The following is a 22443-nucleotide window of genomic DNA, read 5'->3' on the forward strand; positions in this document are numbered from 1 at the left end:
TCTAGGCGTCTCTAAGGAGATGGATCTTCCTTTTTTGCCTTTACCAGAGCAAGTTTTTTAATGACACTTTTTTCTTACATGTCTCAAAGTTTCCTTAATATGTCAAAAGATCTCATTTCTGTTGAAGTGGATATTGAATTCAAGATTTGAGGAATAATTTCGTCACTGATTTCAATCAATGGTTGTGATCTAGCTAAATGAAACTAAATATTATATATCTATCTAAATAAATAATATCGATTCATTTTGACATTAACTCGAATTCCGTCGATCGATTTTGATAGTAATTCGTTCGAGGAAGTAGTTAAAACCTATGCATAGTCAATCAAAATATCCATGCAAACAATCCGTTGAATCAATTTTGGCATTAACTTGAGATAGTAGTTATGATCTACATATTTGAATCAGTTAATTTAAATTTCTTAAAACCTTTTATGACAGAAAAAGTTTCGTTTACCTATTTTAGTATTAAAACTTGAGTTAATCATTATATTATCTCAAACGTATGAATTCGTGAATTAAATTTCGCTTACCAAAAAAAATTTTTTTTGCTATATTTTAGTACTTAACTTGAATTAGTAATTATTATCTATAAATTTGAATAATTAAATGAAAAAAAATATGTACGAAACAAGTTAATCTATTATAATGTTAATTCCATTTTGTAATTACTCAGATACCACTGTTACCAGATTTCAATAATAATTTCCTTAAAATGTTATATTATGTCAAAAGAGCCCATTTCTATTAAATGAGATATTGAATTCAAGATTTGAAGAATAATTTCGGCATTGATTTAAATCAATGATTGTGATCTATCTAAATAAAACAAAATATTCTATATAATATATCTATCTAAATAAATAATATCGATTAATTTTGACATTAAATTAGATTTCGTCGATCGATTTCGACATTAATTCGTTCAAGGAAATAGTTATAATCTATGAATAGTCAATTAGAATATCCATGCAAAAAATGCGTTGATCATTTTCGGTATTAACTTAAGTTAGTAGTTATGATCTATATATTTGAATTCATTAATTAAAATTTACGCCCAAAAAAATTTTTTTTTATCTATTTTGACATGAGTACAAGTTAGTAGTTATGATCTACACAATTTAATCAGTTAATTAAAATTTCTTAAAACGTTTTAAGAAAAGAAAATTTCATTTACCTATTTTAGTATTAAAACTTGAAGTAATAATTTTATCCATACATATGAGTTCGTTAATTAAATTTTCCATTAATTAACATTCGTTAATTAACTCTAANCACACACATCCAAGTAACATAAAACAATTTTTTAAAAATGACGTAAGAATAATTATTATTTTTTTTTAAAAAAAAAACAGTTTTATCTTATTTTTATTATTTTTTTAATAATTTTATCATTTTATTTAATAAAAATTTTATATTTAATATTGAAATGCTTAATAATAGACTTTCGAATTATTGGGATTGAGTTTTAGTGCGTGATAATCTGATCAATAGATCAAAAAAGTTAATCAGGCTGTTCCTTTCATTTATTTACTTTTTAATTGAGGATTATGCACGGAACCCAACAATCATGAATAACTGTTACAAAATCACAACAGTTATAATAACAGCAATTTATTCACTAAAAAGTATTATTTTATGTAAGTATAGAGCCATCAAAGGAATCAACAGAAAAAAATTGGTTTAATATTAATTAAAAAGTATGTATAATTTGAAAACTGGTTCGATATTTCGAACAACTGATTTGTCTTTTTGTGAAACACTTTTCTTCCTAATGTGAATACTTATTAAACTTACAGTTAATTTTCAAGAGTAGAATTATAATATATTTCTAGAATTCCGGAGAATTATAAAATATTTTTAGAATTCGGAACTAGGGGTAAAAATTTCAAAATTTGAAGGAGTCCGATCAATTTCTTAGAAGTCGAATATTATGGAGGGAAATCGTTTGCTTTTATGAAATTTCATTAAGTTAATTATTATTTTTAATTTAATGTTTACTAGAATTAAATAAAAAAAGTCGGTATTCTTGCTTTTACTTCTAATTTGAATAAGAAATCAGTTATGATCTGAACCAAGCTTCATACTGTTCTATATTCCAGTTTCGCATAGTCATTCTGCGTTGAAAATTTCGCATGGTTGATTCATACGTTTTCATTTACGTTAGCTGAAATTTAATCAAATGTTCTCCATGCTTGTTGAGTACAACTCCCTGCGAAATATTTAATTCACTTTTAGAATTTTAGATTTACTGTATAACCTTGTATTATACCTTTTTTTGGTTTTGAGAATAAATTATTAAGCACGTATCGATAGACATAACTCTGTGAACGATGACGTCATCTGAGGGTTGAACATATCTAAATCCATCCTAAGAATTACTCTATAACTTTATTACTAACTGTGTAGTTTTAAACTACATATTTTATCCAACTGTAAAGAATTATTTGTGATTTAGAAAGGACAAATGTCTCAAATATTAAGTCTATCTGCCGGCTGGCTTATATTTGGGTAAGGGTGCTAACCTCCTATCAGAAAGGTCCCGGGTTCAAATCCCAATTAGAGGCACGGATGTTCTTTCCATCTTCTCTGTATTAACAGTATTTCTTACTGTAGGGGGGGGNATATCGCTGCTTCAAAACTAAAACGACACATCTGCAGGCATTACACGTTTGCAGATGTGTCGTTTTAGTTTTGAATCAGCGATATATGGTGCCACTGAAAGGGTGATCAATAAATCTGCCTTCCTGATATCCGAAAGACAAATGTCAATATGTGGGTGGATACTGGAAAAAAATAATTAAGTTTTTTAAAAATCATTTGGCGATTATCGAAATCAACGAATAATTCTCAATTTTTATATGAGCTCTGATAATGCAACGTTGGTGCAACTTTTGAATATTTTGACCTAATTTTTTAAATATTAAAAAAAATTTAAATAAAAACGCTTTTTCTTTCCATTAAACTGCTTTTCTTGTTAATTCCCAAACGCACTTGGCGCTTTTTCCCACTTTAAAAATTGTCACCAACTTGGCACACGTCATCTGCAGATATTTGCGAAATTTAGGGACTTGGCAAAATGAGTGAATGCTGTATGGCTTAAAAAGACTAAAATAACATTTTAAACCTGAAGAATCCTCATTTTCTTTTCTTCAAGAATGTCATTGAAAACCTTTTCCCACTAAGCCTATTACTTTTCAATTATTTTAAGGGTAGCAACAACGTTTTTAACAGTTCATCCCACTTTCTTTGCCAGTTCCCTTCTCGTAATGAAGGTGAAATTCTCCTTCTCTTCATAAAATGTCAACTCGATGGTCAGAACGAGGAGCCTCTTTAAGGCCAAAATTTCCCTTTTCAAACTTGGCATACTCATCACGAGCTTCCAGTTAGGGCATCCTCTCCGTACAGAACACAATTGTCACGAATAGCTTTTGCCGTCTTAGACCCTAGCAAAAAGAATTATAGGTGTCGAACATGCTCATTTTTGACACGTAACTTGACATTCCATTTTAATGATCTAAAAATTATCATAAATTAAACTCGAAAAAAAAACAACATAAATTCCGGTTGCACCAAACATCTTCGTTCTAATGATCTAAAACGTTATGTCAAAAACATTAAATAATATGAAAGACTATGCAAAAAACATGATTTAAAAAAAAAAAAAAAAAACTGGAGGATTTTAGTGGTTAACCCAGTTGCCAAATTATAATTCTGATTCGCAAATAAATAGCAGCGTTTTCCTCTAAATTGTTTGCCATACAACTTCACATTATATCGCTACAATTTCAAGTTATATTTTTAGCAGTTGCTTTTCTGTCTGTCCTAAGCTCTTCCAAATAAAAGAATATTCGAGTAAATTGCTTTACCCCTAACTAATCAGGGTTCATCTCCCGGAGACATCTTTTTCCCTTTCCTCGCTAAAATGAGCCCAAGTCACTTATCAGATGCTCTTAATAACAATTTCGCCAAAAATTCATTTGTCAATTCTTTGACGCATCTAGGCGTCTCTAAGGAGATGGATCTTCCTTTTTTGCCTTTACCAGAGCAAGTTTTTTAATGACACTTTTTCTTACATGTCTCAAAGTTTCTATAATATGTCAAAAGATCTCATTTCTGTTGAAGTGGATATTGAATTCAAGATTTGAAGAATAATTTCGTCACTGATTTCAATCAATGATTGTGATCTAGCTAAATGAAACTAAATATTCTATATCTATCTAAATAAATAATATCGATTCATTTTGACATTAACTCGAATTCCGTCGATCGATTTTGATAGTAATTCGTTCGAGGAAGTAGTTAAAACCTATGCATAGTCAATCAAAATATCCATGCAAACAATCCGTTGAATCAATTTTGGCATTAACTTGAGTTAGTAGTTATAATCTACATATTTGAATCAGTTAATTTAAATATCTTAAAACCTTTTATGAAAGAAAATTTTTTGTTTATCTATTTTAGTATTAAAACTTGAGTTAATAATTACATTATCTCAAACGTATGAATTCGTTAATTAAATTTTGCTTTCCAAAAAAAAATTTTTTTAGCTATATTTTAGTACTTGACTTGAATTAATAATTATTATCTATAAATTTGAATAATTAAATTTAAAAAACAGATTAATCTATTATGGTGTTAATTCCATTTTGAAATTACTCAGATAGCACTTTTACCAGATTTCAATAAAAATTGCCTTAAAATGTTATATTATGTCAAAAGATCCCATTTCTATTGAATGAGATATTGAATTCAAGATTTGAAGAATGATTTCGGCATTGATTTAAATCAATGATTGTGATCTATCTAAATAAAACAAAATATTCTATATAATATATCTATCTAAATAAATAATATCGATTAATTTTGACATTAAATTAGATTTCGTCGATCGATTTCGACATTAATTCGTTCAAGGAAATAGTTATAATCTATGAATAGTCAATTAGAATATCCATGCAAAAAATGCGTTGATCATTTTCGGTATTAACTTAAGTTAGTAGTTATGATCTATATATTTGAATTCATTAATTAAAATTTACGCCCAAAAAAATTTTTTTTTATCTATTTTGACATGAGTACAAGTTAGTAGTTATGATCTACACAATTTAATCAGTTAATTAAAATTTCTTAAAACGTTTTAAGAAAAGAAAATTTCATTTACCTATTTTAGTATTAAAACTTGAAGTAATAATTTTATCCATACATATGAGTTCGTTAATTAAATTTTCCATTAATTAACATTCGTTAATTAACTCTAACTATGTTACGTTGATTAAACATATCGTTGCTATTTTTTAGTACTAACTTGAATTAGTAATTATTATAGATAAATTTGAATAATTAAATTTTAAAAAAAATATGTTCGAAGCAAGTTAATCTATTATGATGTTAATTCCATTTAGTAATTACTCAGATAGCACTGTTACCAGATTGCAATAAAAAGACACATAGAAGGTTGTGAAGACACATAGAAGATTATTATGTCCGCCTTTGTGGAAGTCAAATTTTGACGTCATTCAGACGTCAACACGAGACCACAATGAGACATATAACAGTCGCAGTGACATCAGCGTGTGACAAGAATGTGACGCATTCACGTCTCAGCTTAGTCACACGGTGACCCAATTGAGATGTAAACGTCACAATTTCTTCACATTGTGACTCTGTTGCGACGTGAATAAATCACATATTTGTCACATGGTGACCGAATTGAGACGTGAATATGCGTCTTGTTTTGGGTTTGATGGCGTGCACACTTTATTTGGACGTCATCACACTTTTCAACTGTGTTCAAGAGTAATGGTAAACAGTGCACATGCGTCGTCATTGCATACGTTGCTATGGCGACCGCGGCTGTTTAATAATTTTTCTAGAATTTTTATTTTATTTTTTCTATTTTTATTTTTACCAGCAGTCATTCTTAATGCATTTATATAATAATAATTTAAAGTATTTTTATATTCTTTTCATTATTAACTTATAATTACTGTCTTGATGGTGATTTTAATATAAGTATACTGAGGAAGAAAAAGTATTTTGTTACGTCTTGAAACATGTATATAGCCAGGATTTGAAAACTAATCCGGCGACATGCATTAAATAAGACAGTTTTTGCAACCCATGATTTAAAATGTTGTGGCGTTAATCGGAGTCAAACCAGAAATAAAAAGCATTTGACCAATGGGTAACCAGTGATCGTATTAANACATATTTGTCACATGGTGACCGAGTTGAGACGTGAATATGCGTCTTGTTTTGGGTTTGATGGCGTGCACACTTTATTTGGACATCATCACACTTTTCAACTGTGTTCAAGAGTAATGGTAAACAGTGCACATGCATCGTCATTGCATACGTTGCTATGGTGACCGCTGCTGTTTAATAATTTTTCTAGAATTTTTATTTTATTTTTTCTATTTTTATTTTTATCAGCAGTCATTCTTAATGCATTTATATAATAATAATTTAAAGTATTTTTATATTCTTTTTATTATTAACTTATAATTACTGTCTTGATGGTGATTTTAATATAAATATACTGAGGAAGAGAAAGTATTTTGTGACGTCTTGAAACATGTATATAGCCAGGATTTGAAAACTTATCCGACGACATACATTAAATAAGACAGTTTTTGCAACCCATGATTTAAAATGTTGTGGCGTTAATCGGGGTCAAACCAGAAATGAAAAGCATTTGACCAATGGGTGACCAGTGATTGTATTAAAGCGATCAAAAAAAATTTTTGTTATTTTTTTTCAATTATTTTAATTGTTGCTACACATATTTATTGCTAAAATAAACTGCGTGGGTTACTAGAGCATTACTAAACATAATGATTCGGAACAGAAATGAGAAATAAAAAAATACTACTTAATTTTAATAAGAAATTAGCATTTATAAAACACTATCATATTTTACTTTCTATAAAAACCGCTTGTAAAAAGATGCAAATTTCGAACTGTTCTTTGTGTTTACAGGAATAGATAGGCTAGCAATATTAAAAAATTATGTCTATAAGGTATAGATTTCAATAACTATATACTAATGAGCCCAGTTCATTTTAAAAAATCAATAATGATCATCACAAAAATTTATTTATTTATGTAAATTGCATATTAAATAAATAATTGTCTATTGTGAGAATCGTAAACTGAACCAATAAAATAATTTTAGGAATTACCTAACATGATATTTAAAAAAAACAAGATTTTAAGTTAAATTAAAACTTAAAATATTTTAATTTCTCAACTGCCCTTAGGAAAATTTGCCATAGGTTTGCCATAAAAAAATGCCACAGAATATTCCTATGGAGTTTTGCCTATGGTAAAATTTTGCCATGTACACTTTTGCCATACGTATATGGCAAAAGTAAATGGCAAAATTTTACCATAGGCAAAACCCCATAGGAATGTCCTATGGCATTTTTTATATTAAATTTTGCCATACATGTATGGCAAAAATTCGCTATACGTATATGGCAAAATTTTACCATGGGCAAAACCCCATAAGAATATCCTACGACATTTTTTCTATATGGTATATTTTTGCCATAAAGTTAAGGTATGCTATAGCTTATGAAGAAATTTTTCCATAAGCTATGGTACACCTTTGCCATACAGCTATGGCAACATTTCTTCATTGGTATTTTACCAAAGAGTTATGCATCAAAAATAATCTAATTTAATCTAATGATAATCTAATGTAATCAAATTTTTTAATATTGAAACACCAGCACTGCATTATATGGTCTCCTAAAAATTAAAAAAAAAAAATAGAAATTACTCATTGGCGATTCTTAATATAACAAAATTTTTCTGTTTTTTTTTTAACGTTATGAGAGTAAATAATTGGCGATTTTTGCAAAAGTTTAATTTCAAAATATTTCAGTTATTTGTCCACATTATAGTCAAAATATTTCTTATATATATTTTCCATGACAAGATGGTATGATACAGTGTTTAAAATTACATAGTTTCCCTCAAGTGATATGAGTCACTTTAATTGTGGCTTTCTTATTTTCCTTGGCGAAAAAGCTTACTCCTAACTCGTAGCCACTTCTTGGCAAACAACTACATACTTTTTTTAAAAAAATAATTGCAAGTTTAAAATCTATTTGGCACCTTGGCGATTCTAGTTGGCGCGACAGATCACACACAATACGGAAATATCCCCGAAGTTAATATCTAACTAACACAATAAGCAAGAGAAAACTAATATTTTTATCTACATTAATATATTTATACATTAATATGCTTATTTAATTCTAAGTATTTTTAGCAACGTATCATTGTAAAGTTAATAACTTACTTCCAATTTCTAGTAAAATCCCTGGTGATGGAAGAACGAGCTTTTTCTTATCTGGCCCATTTACAATAAAATGCGACTTGTCATTCAATTTATTTTTTAATAAACTCATTTTACTTTCTCGATAGTTTTCCAACTCCATATTTTCCTTCTTCGAAGAAATCGAAAAGACCAGCCTCAACGCTTATAGACATTTTTAGAATATGTATCAAGTACGTGGAAGGCCGCAAAACCAAGACAAAAACACAACTGTTACGAGACTCTATCAGAAAGTAAAATATTCTGTCGTTCTCTGCTTCTCTAAATAATAAATCTGCCTAAATAATAAAACTTTTAGTAAAAAACGAACAGCATTTTATTTATATAATAATTTTCAGACGATCATTTCTTGTTCCACAAAAAGAAGACGTTGCCATGGCAACTCGGCAGTTTTAAAAGAAATCAAAAGTTAGCTTTTAACTTACATAAAGAGTAATTAACAACTTTTGACAACAACAAGAAGAGTTGAGACAGAAAGTGAAGGAGTACTTTTATTGCTATGAAAACAGCATTATTTTCAAATTTGATTGTCGCAAAATTTACGCGTTGTCATAAGCAGATGAAATGAGAATACACTCTAATGTTGTTTGGCACTTGCTTGAGATTTAATTTGATACTTCTATAAATTGTTATTTTTTATAAAAGATTCTTATTTTGCTTCATATTTATTTTTAATCTAACTTGGCATTTAGTGTATGAGATTTGAAAAAAAAATTTATGTTTTTTAAATGCTTTTTTTTATTTATTTTAAAATTTTTCTCAAGATTTCATTTTCTTAATCAACATTAACATCAGTTTACTCATAGAATGCTAGGCTGATTCTATAAAAATATCCTGCTTTTAAAAAATAGCCTTTTGACTTTTATTATTTAAATTATTGTTTTTAATTTATACATTTTAATACAGTTTTGTGTAACCAAACCAATGGCTTAGAAGCAGAAATGTGACCTATTACAATGTTTTGGCGTAGATAGTTGTGTAGTTATTTTTCTGGGATTTCAAAGCCGCTTTACATTTACCAAACGTGGTTAATGTATGGTGTGTTTCCATAAGTTTGCCATGGGTTTATGTTACTTTCCCATGACTGTTTGGTATTTTACCATGAGATTACCATAAATATAAGGTGTGTTCTAATACATTTGCCGTATGTGTGAGATACATTTCCATAAGAAATTGTCTTGCCATATATATATTATACATGTATCTATGGTTACCATAGGTTTATGATGTCTTGCCATATAAATGCTATGCAAATCTTAATGGTTACCATAGACCTATGGTATACTGCCATACAAATTTCTATGGTTGCCATAGGCCTATGGCGTTGTACTAGATCTCTATGGTTACCATAGGCGTATGGTATCTTGCCATACAAATTTCTATGGTAACCATAGGTTGCCATAGATTACCATAGGTTTCTCTATGGCAAATTTTCTAAGGATGTTCAAAAGTTTATTTATTTAGTAAAGGAAAAGCCTAAAATATTAAAAAAAAATATTCAAGAAATTCATTACTTCACAAAATCAATCAACTTAAATTCGAAAATAAAAACCTTACAAAAGTATTGTAGATTGGGGTGCATTATAAAAATAAAGATTAAAAAAAAAATAATTTTTTTTTTATCAAAATGAAATAACATTGGCATAGCAATCGAAATACCCATATACAACCAAAAAGTATTATAAAATTAAAGAACCTTTGAACAAAGAAATTAAATAGACTTAAAAAAAAAATAGAAAGTGAACTCAAAACATATACATTTTCTTTAATCATCTATTTTAAAGCACTAACTTATTCTATTTAACCTTAAATTGCAAAATTTTAATTTACTCTCTGATATGCGAACTTATATGCAAAAAAAAAAGTAGGACTTACCTTTTTATGTGATTTTTTTCTTTTTTTTTTGCGTCTTGGAACAAAACGAAAGCTGAGAAATCACTTTCTGTTTTTTAAATAACCACTTCGAAAGCTAAAAACTTCTTAAAATCAAAGGAATATAATGGCTATTAACCAAACCATAAAATGATGAAAACTTCGAGTTTGAATAGAACATTCAGCAAAAGTGATCACTTTTTTGAAATATTCAATTTTTGGTGACATAGTTGCTACAATTATCATATGATTTCTTCGTTTATATATTCAAACGAACAATCTCATTAGCTGTTACCATTTTTAAAGATCAGGCATATATCCAGTTGTTCATTCTTTTTCACCAAAAAATACATTACAACTACTAAGTTAATAAATATCATCCAAAATCAACAGCAAACAAATAACATTGATTTTAAGTAGAACAAAACTTTTATAAAGCAAAAGCCTTTAAGATCGTTTTAAAAAAATTCAGCACAAATCAATGATTTTTATTGTAGTAACGTATCTTTTACAATAGGTATAGGTTCAATTTTAAGTGAGAGCATCAAGTTTTTTAATTTGAGGATTAAATTTAATTGACGATTAAAAAATGACGGCAGTTGTGGTTCACCTTTGATTTAAAATCGTTTGCTTTTTTCGAACAATTATCAATATTAAATGTATATTCTTTTGAATGATTTTCAGCTATTGACTGTCTCTCCATTTAAATTTTGTAGTTGTAAAATTAAATTTAAAATTTTAAACAAATTATTATTCTTATTTTAAATTACGAATTAAAGAAATCTAAAAGCATCTAAACATAATATATATTTCAATGCCAAGCGATTCAACATATTCTGTTGAATATTTTGTCTTCATTTTTTTTCTTCTGAAAATAAATCTTTGTAATGCAAACATTGTCAATATTAGTTCAAATGTACACAAAATAGAATAAAACATTTTATTCAAGATCAAAAGATAACTAAAATGTTTAGTTTATGTTTTTGTTCTCTCCAAAACTTTATTTTTCTACATTTGTTATAATAATTTTGAATAAAATAAATCTTATCAATACGGTTTGTGTCTATAACAGTTATGTAAAATTTGACATTTTTAACATGAATCTTAAAGAAAATGTAATCTTATACATCTACTTTAGAAACAGAAGGAAAAGATAATGTCAAAATAGATTTATTAAATTATTATTCGGTAATTCAGGTAAAGAGTATATTGAAATTGAAAATCTTTTTTCTGACACTCTGAGCATTATTTTCTTTTATTTTATAACCATCGTTGAACAGCCGACCCGATTTAGAGTTTACGACTGATAATGTTCAACTCCGTAGCCTTGTAATTTTGAACCCAATCCAGAAGTCAAGGGAGTCCTGGATCAAGTATTGGGTGAAATTTGCCTTCGTGGAGGACTTTTTGATGCAACTAACTCGCATTTGCGTAACATGGGGAGGAACCCCCCTCCCCCGAAGACCTCTCACGGTTAGCCTGGCGGCAAGGGGACTCGAGCCCGTGATCCGTCTACCACTGAGGATATTTTACGTCAGCACTGTGGTCGGTGCGAGCTGGGTACGGAATTCTTATCGACCAGCCATTGCTGGGATTCGAACCCGGCCACCTCATTGGAAGGCGAATGCTCTATCCCCTGATCCATCACGGCTCACACTGTGAGCATTAGAGAATAATGTGCTGAAAAAAATTTTGTTTTTAGCAAACACGTTTACAGAAACAATTTTTCTTTTTCGAAATGATATTGAGAGGCCTTTGCAGCCATTTAAAAAATATCACACGTGGATGTAATTGTTTCAACTAAGGCTCCTATACTAATTCAGGGGCTTTAGTTTCAACAATTCATGACTCGATTGCGATTCACATATTTATTTTAAGCGATCGCAAAAAATTGCTTACAAGACTTTTAACTGATCCAAGTGAGACAAGTCTCAAAAAATACTTCAGAAAGACAACTTTAGAAAGATAAGTCGCGAAATGGTTCTCATGTGACTTTCAACGGATCAAAGTTGCAACTAAGTTTCTCAGGGACTTTAGTCCCAGTAAAGTTTATTTGTGACTACCAAATGACAAAAGTCGCAATAAATAGTCAGGGAGGCTTTTACGTGATATCACAAGACAGAGTAACATCAAAGTCACATTATGACCTCCTTGGGACAATTCAAAACGGTCACACCTGTGGCTGCTGTGATCCTTTCTGACTTTTTTTTATGGCGTCGCTATGACAATCTGTGCTTACTGGTTATTATATCTTTAAACTTGAATCAAATTACTGAAACTTCAGTCAAAAAAAAAAAAAATTTTTTTTCTTGCACCTATTTTGACATTTATTTGAGCAAGTATATGTTCTGAACAATTTAAATTAGAGTTAAAAAATTCAGTTGATGGAGTTTTAACATATATCTGTGAATGACCAAAAGTAAAAGAATGTCGACTTTCACCTGCGAATGTTAAAAATCATAGTCGCTTTGAATGCCCGAAATATTTGTTATATCCGATTTGATATTAATTTATTCGATATTTTAAAATCTGCTGAAGATATATAAGGAGAAACATCAATGTTCGGACTACCGATTAAATGCATACCGCGCAGTGGCACTTAACTAGATCTAGTATATATTTCTGACATATACCAAAGCGACTATGTGATTGTCGACATTCACCGGTGGAAGTCAACAACCACCATTTTCGATCATTCACATTAACATACCCAGTGCTTCTAGTAAATAATTATAATCTATGCATTTGAATAAGTTAATTTAAAGTTTTCGTCGAAAAATATAAGGGAATATTTATTTTAATATTAATATGAGTCAGTAACCGTAATCTATTTATTTGCAACAGTTAATTACGATTTTCATTAAAGAAAACAGCATTGATCTATTTTAACATTGAATCGAGTTAATTATTTTTAATCTATACATTTAAATGAGTTAATTAAAATTACGATACAAAAATCCATTGATTTATTTTAATATTAATTCCAGCATATTAATGTAGATAATTAAATCAGTAAATTATTGTTTCCGCCGAAAATAGCTGGATGGATTCATTTTGAAGGTATAATCGATACAACTGAATCAGTAAATAAAAATTACCATCGAAGAAAAATCCATTGATACATTTTGACGTTGACTTGAACCATTAATTATAATCTGTAAATTTGAACTGCCCCCGATTAATCGAAACCCCCAATTAATGAATTATCCCCAATTAGTTTGTATTAATCGAACCGTCAAAATATTCAAACGATTTAATTAATGAAAATGTATCGAATATCCGCTGATTTATTTTAACATCATATTGAAGTTGTTAATATAATAGATATAGAATTGGACGAAATGTGTGAAATGAAAGAAAATGATTCCAACCCATTGAGTTGAAGGGTAGGTTCTAAAGTTGATTTAAATGCAATTTGTTAAAATATTTTGTCACTGATTTATTAGAATCAACAAACTGGATTTGTTAACTAATCGTTTCCAAGACAATTCGCTGTTCTTTTTTTCAACAATTGAATTTCTTTGTGATTTTAAGTAAACCAAAATGATCACTGTTTGATTTAAACTATTATATCTAACCGTTAAGAATTAGCTAGGCTTTAGAATGAACAAATATCTCACATTTTCTGTTTGGTGTTTAGCATTTTCGTAATTTTTTTTTAAGTCTAGGTAACGAATCTTAAAGGAAATAAAAACTTGCATTTTGATTGCGGCGACTACAGCCAAGAGAAAAATCTTCAAAAAAGGGAGCTAGTCGTTAAAAGTCACTGGATTGTAAATTAGCGTCCCGGGTTCGGTTAGAGGCATGGATGTTGGATGTTCTTTCATTCTTCTCTGTACTATCTGTCTTTTTTACTGTGGGGGCAAAGGTGGCACAACTTACAGATGAAAGAATGACCAACACATCGGCCTTTCTGATACCCGTATGACGAAATGTAAATATGAGTGGGCATTGGGAAAATAAAGCTGCTAAACTTTTTTTGAAAATCACCAATTTGGTGAATATCAAAACCAATGAATAACCATCAATTTTTGAAAACTTATACGAACCCTGATAACGTAGTGCTGGAGTCTATTTTGAACATTTTGATCTAATTTTTTTAAATTAAAAAATTAGATTAAAAACTCTTTTTCTTTGCATTAAACAATGGATTTTCTTAATATTGACGTTCTAGGCCATTTTCAGAACTAACAATGGCATTGAGACCGGTGGCTTAAGTTAAGCTTAACTTAACCTAACGGTCGTGAATAACTAAAATAGCATATTCCTCACAAAAAAAAGTGAGAAATATGCTAATAATGTGAAGAACTTTGAAAAACAACTTTGAATGAAATTAAGCGCTTACTTGCAATTGGAATAAAATTAAAATGGAATCAGTTTAAAGTAATTTATATTAAATTTACGTCAAACATGACTTGAGCCTTTTAGAAGAGACTAGTAGGTTCTAAAAGGAAAAAAATAAAAAGATTCTAAATAAAAAAGGGAAAAGATTCTAAATATAAAAAGAGAAAAGATTCTAAATAAAATTTATCAAATTGGCATGTACGTGGTATGCTGATTTTGTAAGAAAAAAAAAGCGATGCATATTTTACCAAGAAACTTTTATCATTCTCGAATTTTTAAACAAAGCAATCAGCAAGCATATCTAGAAAACTCAACCCTTTCCCATAGACGTGTTCCGTTGATTGGAGTGTCAAAGAAACACCCCAAGGGTTGAGATTTTATGCAAAAACAAGTTTAACTCAATACCATATCCGAACTCAAATCGAATGAAATCTGATTTTTACAAATAACTCGAGGTTTTTGCTCAGCATATATTGGGTCCACCTCATCTCCATAATTAGAATGGATGGAAAGAAATCAATGCACAGCAATAAAAGAGTTGAGGTTTCATTCCAGATGTAGGAATGGAAACGTCAAAAAGTTTGAACATAACGCCTTCAAGGAAACATTCGCAGCTTTGTTAAATAGGTCGATAGTTTTCTTCAATTGATGAAAGTTGGGAGTTTCTCCTCTTCTTCGTTTAGCCTTTAATCCAACAAGTTGAAGAGCGCGCCAAACGAAATGAAAACCGAGCGGAAGCATCCATCTGAGTTCGACCAATTGTAATTGATTACAGAAATCAATTAGCCTGTAATTCAAGATTACATGTAACCATGATTTCTTTTCATAAAATTAAAATTTTGATGACCTTAGCACAGAGGCAGTATCTCTAAGTTTCGCCATTTTCGTTTTTTTAAACTTAACTCTTAATACAGTCGGACTTCTATTTAGCGAACTTCCATTTTGCAAATTTCTCTATTTTGCTATTTTTTTTTTAGAGGAACCAAGAACATTTTGGAAATTAATCGTAAAATAATTTCCAAATAGTGAAGTGAATGTTCTGTTTAACGAACTTTTCTTTAAGATCCACTTTCCCTATTTCCCAAAATATTTCGAAACATTTCAAACTTGTTAACTCATTTTATGGGGGAAATGACCTTGAATTGATTTTCGAAGTCACTTAACATTTAGAGAAAGCAGTAAAATCACCTTCCCTTTTGTTTCCATTTCAAACGAAAAACTCAGACAAAATTAACGGATTTTATCAGTAGCAATTAAACTTAAGAACGCATGTGGTGATGTATGTTTAAAATTACTTCTATATTAAATGCAGCTATAATTTTATACATAAATTTAGCTTTTCTTAGTTGAAAATGTATGTAGTGTCACACTGGATAATGTTTTGCTCTATTCTTTCTTTCAATGCAGACTTTATTTTACGGTTAAGATTTATAAAATAAATAGTAGGTACTACTTTACAAGATAAAGGTGTATCAATTGCTATATTAATTATGTCTACTATTTATGAATTTAAAAACTGTTTTGTGTTGTCTAAATATTTCATAAGGTGATTTTCTATTTAACGAATTTTCATGCAACGAACTTATTATCGGGATTTATCGGGACTGTTTGTTATTAGAATACTTATTATCAAAATTATAAGTATTTTATAACCTAATAAAAAGGAACATCACATTTTTATAATAAGTATTTGGTTCATTCAATGATAGGCATTATTAGTATTATTACTAACTCTATTGTTAATTGGTCATTTCCACGATGACTGACGTTGGATTTGGATAGAATTTCTTATTTTGTAAACTTTTTTTTTCATTGATAATATTTAATAATTTTTTTAAAAAAATTATATGGGTTCAAGTCATTTAAGTTTTCAAGCCAAAGAAAAAAAAATAGATAAGTCAAAACCATCCCTTTTATTTATTTATTTAAAAAATAATAAATGAATAAAAATGCTTACAGAAATGAATTTTAGTCAAAATGGAGATTCGAATTGATATTTGATCCTATTGATAATTTAATTATTTATACGAATTCGAGGCGTCACATATAAAAAAAGGATAAAAATGCCACCTTCAAACTTCCAGATTCAAAGACAGTCAATGAATAAGAGATTAAAAAAAAAAGATATTCAAGTCAAAGATTAACCAATATTCAGTCAAATCTTTTTTTTTTTTTTTTTAAATCAAGAAAAAGCCAACAGATAAGATTTAATCTTAAAACGGAGATTCGAATTTTGAAATCGTTTTGATAAATCAAATTATTTATATTCGAAATCGAGGTGTCACTAGCATATATAAAAAGACTGATAAAAATCCAAATTTCCGGATTCAATGATATGCAAAGAATAAGAGATAAAAAAAAAAGGATATTCAAATGAAAGATTAAACAATATTCAGTACGTCAAAGCTTTTTTTTCATTTATTTATTATTTTTTGTCAAAAAAAAAGGAGAAAGAAAAGCCAACAGATCATTTTGGTAACTTAAATTACATATACCAAATGCAGGTAATATGCTAGTCGATATAAATTATTAATAAAAAGTTCAAGTTGACTGAGACAAATTTTATGAAGTCAACAGCGTTTATTCATATAAATATATAGATTTTAAAAAAGAAAAAAAAAAAGCTCTCATTTGAAAGTAATACTAGATCCCATTATTATAAAAGCAGAGCTACAGCTAAAGATATTTCATTATAACTTGCACCAGGGCGGAAGTGAGATTTTTCCTCTTTAAAGTTCAAACACTACAAAACCCCAAAACTCATCCTTCCCGGCTATAACACCATCCTCAACCCCACTTTTAAATGCTTTACACCAAGACAGAACAAAATGGGAAAGAGGAGAGCTAGCAATAGAATGAAAAAAAAGAGGAGGGTAGTACTAGCCTCAAGGGTTCTTATTTGTAGATCTTTCTTTTCAGAGTGTCTCCTTCTGGAAAATGGATGTTTGCCTGGAGGACCCCGAATCGCTGTGAGGGCTCTCTTCAATAGTGAAATGATCTTTTATTTACGAATCACAGGACGCTGAGAGGATGCTCTGGATGCTGAAGAGTGGGTGGTGTGATGGAGCATCACCACAGGGATGTTTGGGATTGGAGAAATTCAATCGGATTGAATTTTATTTATTTTTCTTCTAAAATCAATTAACGCAGTTATTTGGATCGCTTTAGATTTTGTTATTTTGATTTTAAAAGTTATAAAAGTACAAGAAATCAAATTTCGTTACAAACTAAATCCCAAATAGCAAGATAAGGTTTATTTTCACTCAGTAAAAACCTTTAATGCAAACCTAAAAAGGCTTTCATGCGGTTAACGTGTAAACCTTATAATCTTAAAACGAGAGATCTGTGACAACCTGCTCTATTCTACGCACATTACCCTAATCCAAAACCTTGGAAAACAACCTTCTGTATAAAAACCTGAAAATCGAGGTTGTCTTAGGGTTTTCAAGCTTGAAAAAAATCCTTGAATAAAGCTAGTCTGAAGGTGAAAATAATCTTAAATCTAGGTAATTATAAGGTATCTTTTCGCAACGTCTTGTATGCTCATCTAAAATCCACCTTGTCATGAAATTTTAATGGACAATGCAATTTGATCCTATCGATAGTGTGACGTCAGCTCAAACGTCATGATGGATCAAAGTGACCATTTTGACAATACTTTTTAAAAAAGCTTTAAAACTAATTTTTAATCCTTTTAGGATGAAAGGTTTGAAACTGCGACATTTTTGCTTTATTGAAAAAAGGTTTTTAATACAAACATTTTCCTGACAATAAAAAGAAAATTCTGACACAAGGTTGCCGTAAGGTTACACGCTTTCTGGGAATTTAATACAAAATAATACGTCAGCAAACTTCCTGCATGATACATAGCTGCCAACACGTATAGAAAAAAAATCATGTAGATTTTACTAAATAATAAAAATTTTAATGATAATTGTTGCAAAATATACTAAATATTTTACACATAGGGAATTTTTCCAGTTATGATTTTACATTAAATGATCTTGAAATGTCATGTATTATGTTTATTCATAATTTTGAATAGTAATAGGCATTTCATTCGTCAAAGATAGTTAATTGAATTTTATAAATGAGGCTCGCTTTCTTATGTACTAGTGACTCTTATTTAAATATTCAATAAAGCAATAATCTGCACAAAAATTCTACTTCAATAGGGATTTTTTTAAAAGGAAACTTACTCAATTTTAGGGAATTACAAAAACCAGGAGAATTTTTATTAAACCAATAGAAACTGGCAAAATCCAGTAGTCTACTGGAAAATTCAGCAGAGTTGGCAGCTATGATAATATATTGGGCTGAGTAAAAAGTAATTGCGTTTACATAATTGACATAAATTTATATGATTGCAATATGATTTCTATGATATATATGTTCCCTTTTTGCCATTGTACGCTGAGCTTCATTATTTTGGTTCGTTGGAAGACCTGTCTTTATTTGTGAAAAACTGAATAAGGAGCTCATTTACAGCCTTTTCTGAATTCAACGTTATTTCACTCAAGGATTTTTGAAGAGAGCGAAAAAAGTGGAAGTCCGACAAATACGAGATCAGGCGAGTATAGTGGGTGAGGAAACACATCCCATCCAAGCTTCAATGAATTTTGACGGGGCACCAAAGATGTGTGTGGTCTAGCGTTGTCGAAATGTAACAGTAATTTTTTATGATTGAGGAACTCAGAACGTTTCAGAAGGACATTTTCTCTCAAATTGTCTACAGTACACATCTGAATTGATTATTCCGTTCCTTGGTTACAGCTTAAAATAAAAAAAAAAAACTTTACACCCTTCCAATTTATAACCTGCTTGTGATCAAGTTCTGGCTTTGAAGTCGTTGATGGCGAATCTTCATCTCACGAACGAAACCTTTTGCGCACCACATTCTTGCAAACAATCTACTTCTTATCCCCAGTTGTCATTCGTTTCTAAAAAGGAACGTTGTCGTAATGGCTCAGGACATAGAGGGTTCGCCTTCCATTGAGATGAACCGGGTTCGAATCCCAGCGATTGCTGATCGATACGAATTCCGCCTCCAGTTCTCATCGACCACAGCGCTGACATAAAATATCCTCACTGGTAGATGGATCATGGGCTAGAAACCCCTTGCCGTAGGACTAACCCGTGCGAGGTGGGTTTTTTTTTNTTTTTTTTTTTTTTTTTACTGACCTTCAATCTTTCTTGTCGTGTAACGTGGGTTTGACTGGATTAATGTCTTTATTTTGGCCAATCTGATCGAGTAGGCCAATCTGATCGGGGAGCACCATTCGAATCAAAATCACCTGCTCGGAATTTCTTGAATCAGTTTTAGTGTTGACATTCTTGTAGGGCATCGTAACCGTTAACTTTAGACTATTTTTCACAAGCTTGGAGTGCGTTTTTCTTTTGCGAAAGTAAAATAGCAAAATATGGCAAAAATGAACAAATTAAACTTCCATGCAGAACGTTCTGTTGACGAAATACTTCAATTCCACGAAATATTTCAATTTATTCTTAACATTGAAGCTGAAATTGTTAGCTTATCAATGACGTAGAAGCTACTATGCAACTTCTTCAAGTATTTCAGAAACTGCACTACTGCCATCTGTTGCAAGAAAAAAAACGCAATGACTTTTTTTTACTGGACCCAATAGTATGCAATATTTAAGTAGCAATATATTTACTTCTATGCCGTTTATACAGATGACCTGAATCACCGCGATACTCAATATACAAAGATGTCAGTTAAATCCGCACATAATACAGTAAGCGATATTTAAGTAGCACTATACATTATTGTTTCTTTTATTTTGGTGGCCTAAATAGGTGGAAAACACAATTATATTCATAGTGTGCAACGTCAGTAAACTCTGTCAAGCATCACTGGCTGCGGTCAGTGTGCGGGTGGGTGACCACTTGGATCAGCCTGCGTAGGGACCGAGGGTGTGCGGTATTGGTCCTCGTTAAACTGTTCTACCGTAAAGTGCTCGACTTCGCGTGCAGGTCGTCGGGCTACCGAAGCGGGGGTGCCATCCCCTCTGCAGAGGATCAAAATTGTGATGGCATGTCTTAGGATCATCCTCAGGGATGCTTCCCAGGCCGTCGCCAATAGCCCATTGTGCAGCTCTAGTGCGACGTAAATGAACTACAAACAAACAGTAAACTCTGTGCACAATAGAGTATACAATATTTCAGTAGCAATGCATCTAGGGTTATAGTAGCAATATCTCTATACACATTAGAGGCAGCAAATTAATTTCAAAGCAACGACAAAAAAATAAGAAGTGGAAAAGCGATTATTAGAAACACTTCGATTCCCGCAGTGGACTGATCGTTATGACACGGTTCCCAGCAGAGCACCGAAGTCAAGCATCACTGGCTGCGGCCAGTGTGCGGGTGGGTGACCACTTGGATTAGTCTGCGAAGGGACCGAGGGTTTGCGGAATTGATCCTCGTGAAACTGTTTTACTGTAAAGTGCTCGACTTCGCGCGCAGGTCGTCGGGCTACCGAAGCAGGGGTGCCATCCCCTCTGCTGAGGATCAAAATTGTGATGGCATGTCTTCGGATCATCCTCGGGGATGTTTCCCAGACCGTCGCCAATAGCCCATTGTGCAGCTCTAGTGCGACGTAAATGAACTACAACAGAAACACTTCGAAGTTTTGAAACGAAATCAAACTGGCTTTATCGTTTTTAATACCGTCTTCCTGAGCAGTGCTACAATTTCCACTCTTAAATATAGATGCGCAATATTTTAATACTTTATTTTTGAAAAGGTCTAAAAAAATGTAAGTTACAGGAGGCAATTACGGAATACCCTACATTCAACTCATAGTCTCCTGTAAGTTGATCTAAATAAATTTTACGTCACAACCCCGTCGTACCAGAAGAAACATAATGTGTAGAACCAAAAGAGAAATCGACACCAAAGAATGTCATTCGAAAGAGAGAGAACAAAAGAATATTTTCCATTCACAAACCATTACCTATTCGAATGAAGGGGTGAGGTGCGTGTTCGCTAATTTCTGGCACAGTGCATTGAAAACCATTCCCTTTAATACATCAAGTCAAACATGGTTGAATCTCTACCATACACATCCCTTCAAGAGCAAGTAGGGGAATGCTAAATGGTGGGCCAAAGTAATGAAAAGGGCCCCAGAAAGGGGAGGGCCATTCATTAGGATTCGCCGACAGGCCATTATAAATGACCCGGCGAGAAATAACTAATTAGCCACCTGTCAGGCCATATGCAGCCTCCCCCGCTTGCGAAGACAATGTTTTAGATCCCCGTCTCTCCAGTTTTGAATGATGTTCGGTAATTTTGGCCGACGCACAGAACTTGTTTCGTCCCAATTTGCAAAAGAGCACACTCTTGTTAAGGGTTTTAATTGGAAACGTTTTCGCTGTGAGACGCAGTAAAAAGAAAAACAATTTTTGAAATGACGTCACAAAAGAATGATGAGATTGGACTGCACACCTCGTATATTATGTTCCAGGTACCCCTTTTGTCGCGAATGCGTGATGGGACTACGTTAAGTCCCACCTTTTACGAACGTATTCAATTAAAATAAACCACAAAAGATCATTTACCTCATTTTAGTACGCTCAGATGTCGTCTGTCGTAAGAAAAGTGGGGTGACTTTTAGAATTAAAATGTTTTTGTAGAAATGATTACGGGTAAATAAAGAGGGAAGATTAAGGTTTTTATTTAAACTAAGATTTGAGTTTTTAGATTTTCTTTTATCACAATAAACAAAAGAAAATGTAAGCAGAAAACGCGGATTTCAGCGCAGTTGGTAATTAGTCAGACTAGTTGGCTATGGAATTGTTCGAACTGGAAAAAACAACAACTTCTAGAACAGAGGTTATTACGCTTATTAGAGAATAATA

The 22443-nt window shown here is 31.0% G+C and overlaps 1 long non-coding RNA gene across 1 annotated transcript in view; it reads right to left on the reverse strand.

Moving 5' to 3' along the window:
• Window positions 1–22443, reverse strand: part of LOC139425977 (uncharacterized) — a 260368-nt gene that overhangs the window by 33359 nt on the left and 204566 nt on the right. The gene's annotated exons all lie outside the window — the stretch shown is intronic.

This window comes from Parasteatoda tepidariorum, chromosome 7 (assembly GCF_043381705.1).
Source record: "Parasteatoda tepidariorum isolate YZ-2023 chromosome 7, CAS_Ptep_4.0, whole genome shotgun sequence".
Taxonomy (NCBI): Eukaryota; Metazoa; Arthropoda; class Arachnida; order Araneae; family Theridiidae; genus Parasteatoda; species Parasteatoda tepidariorum.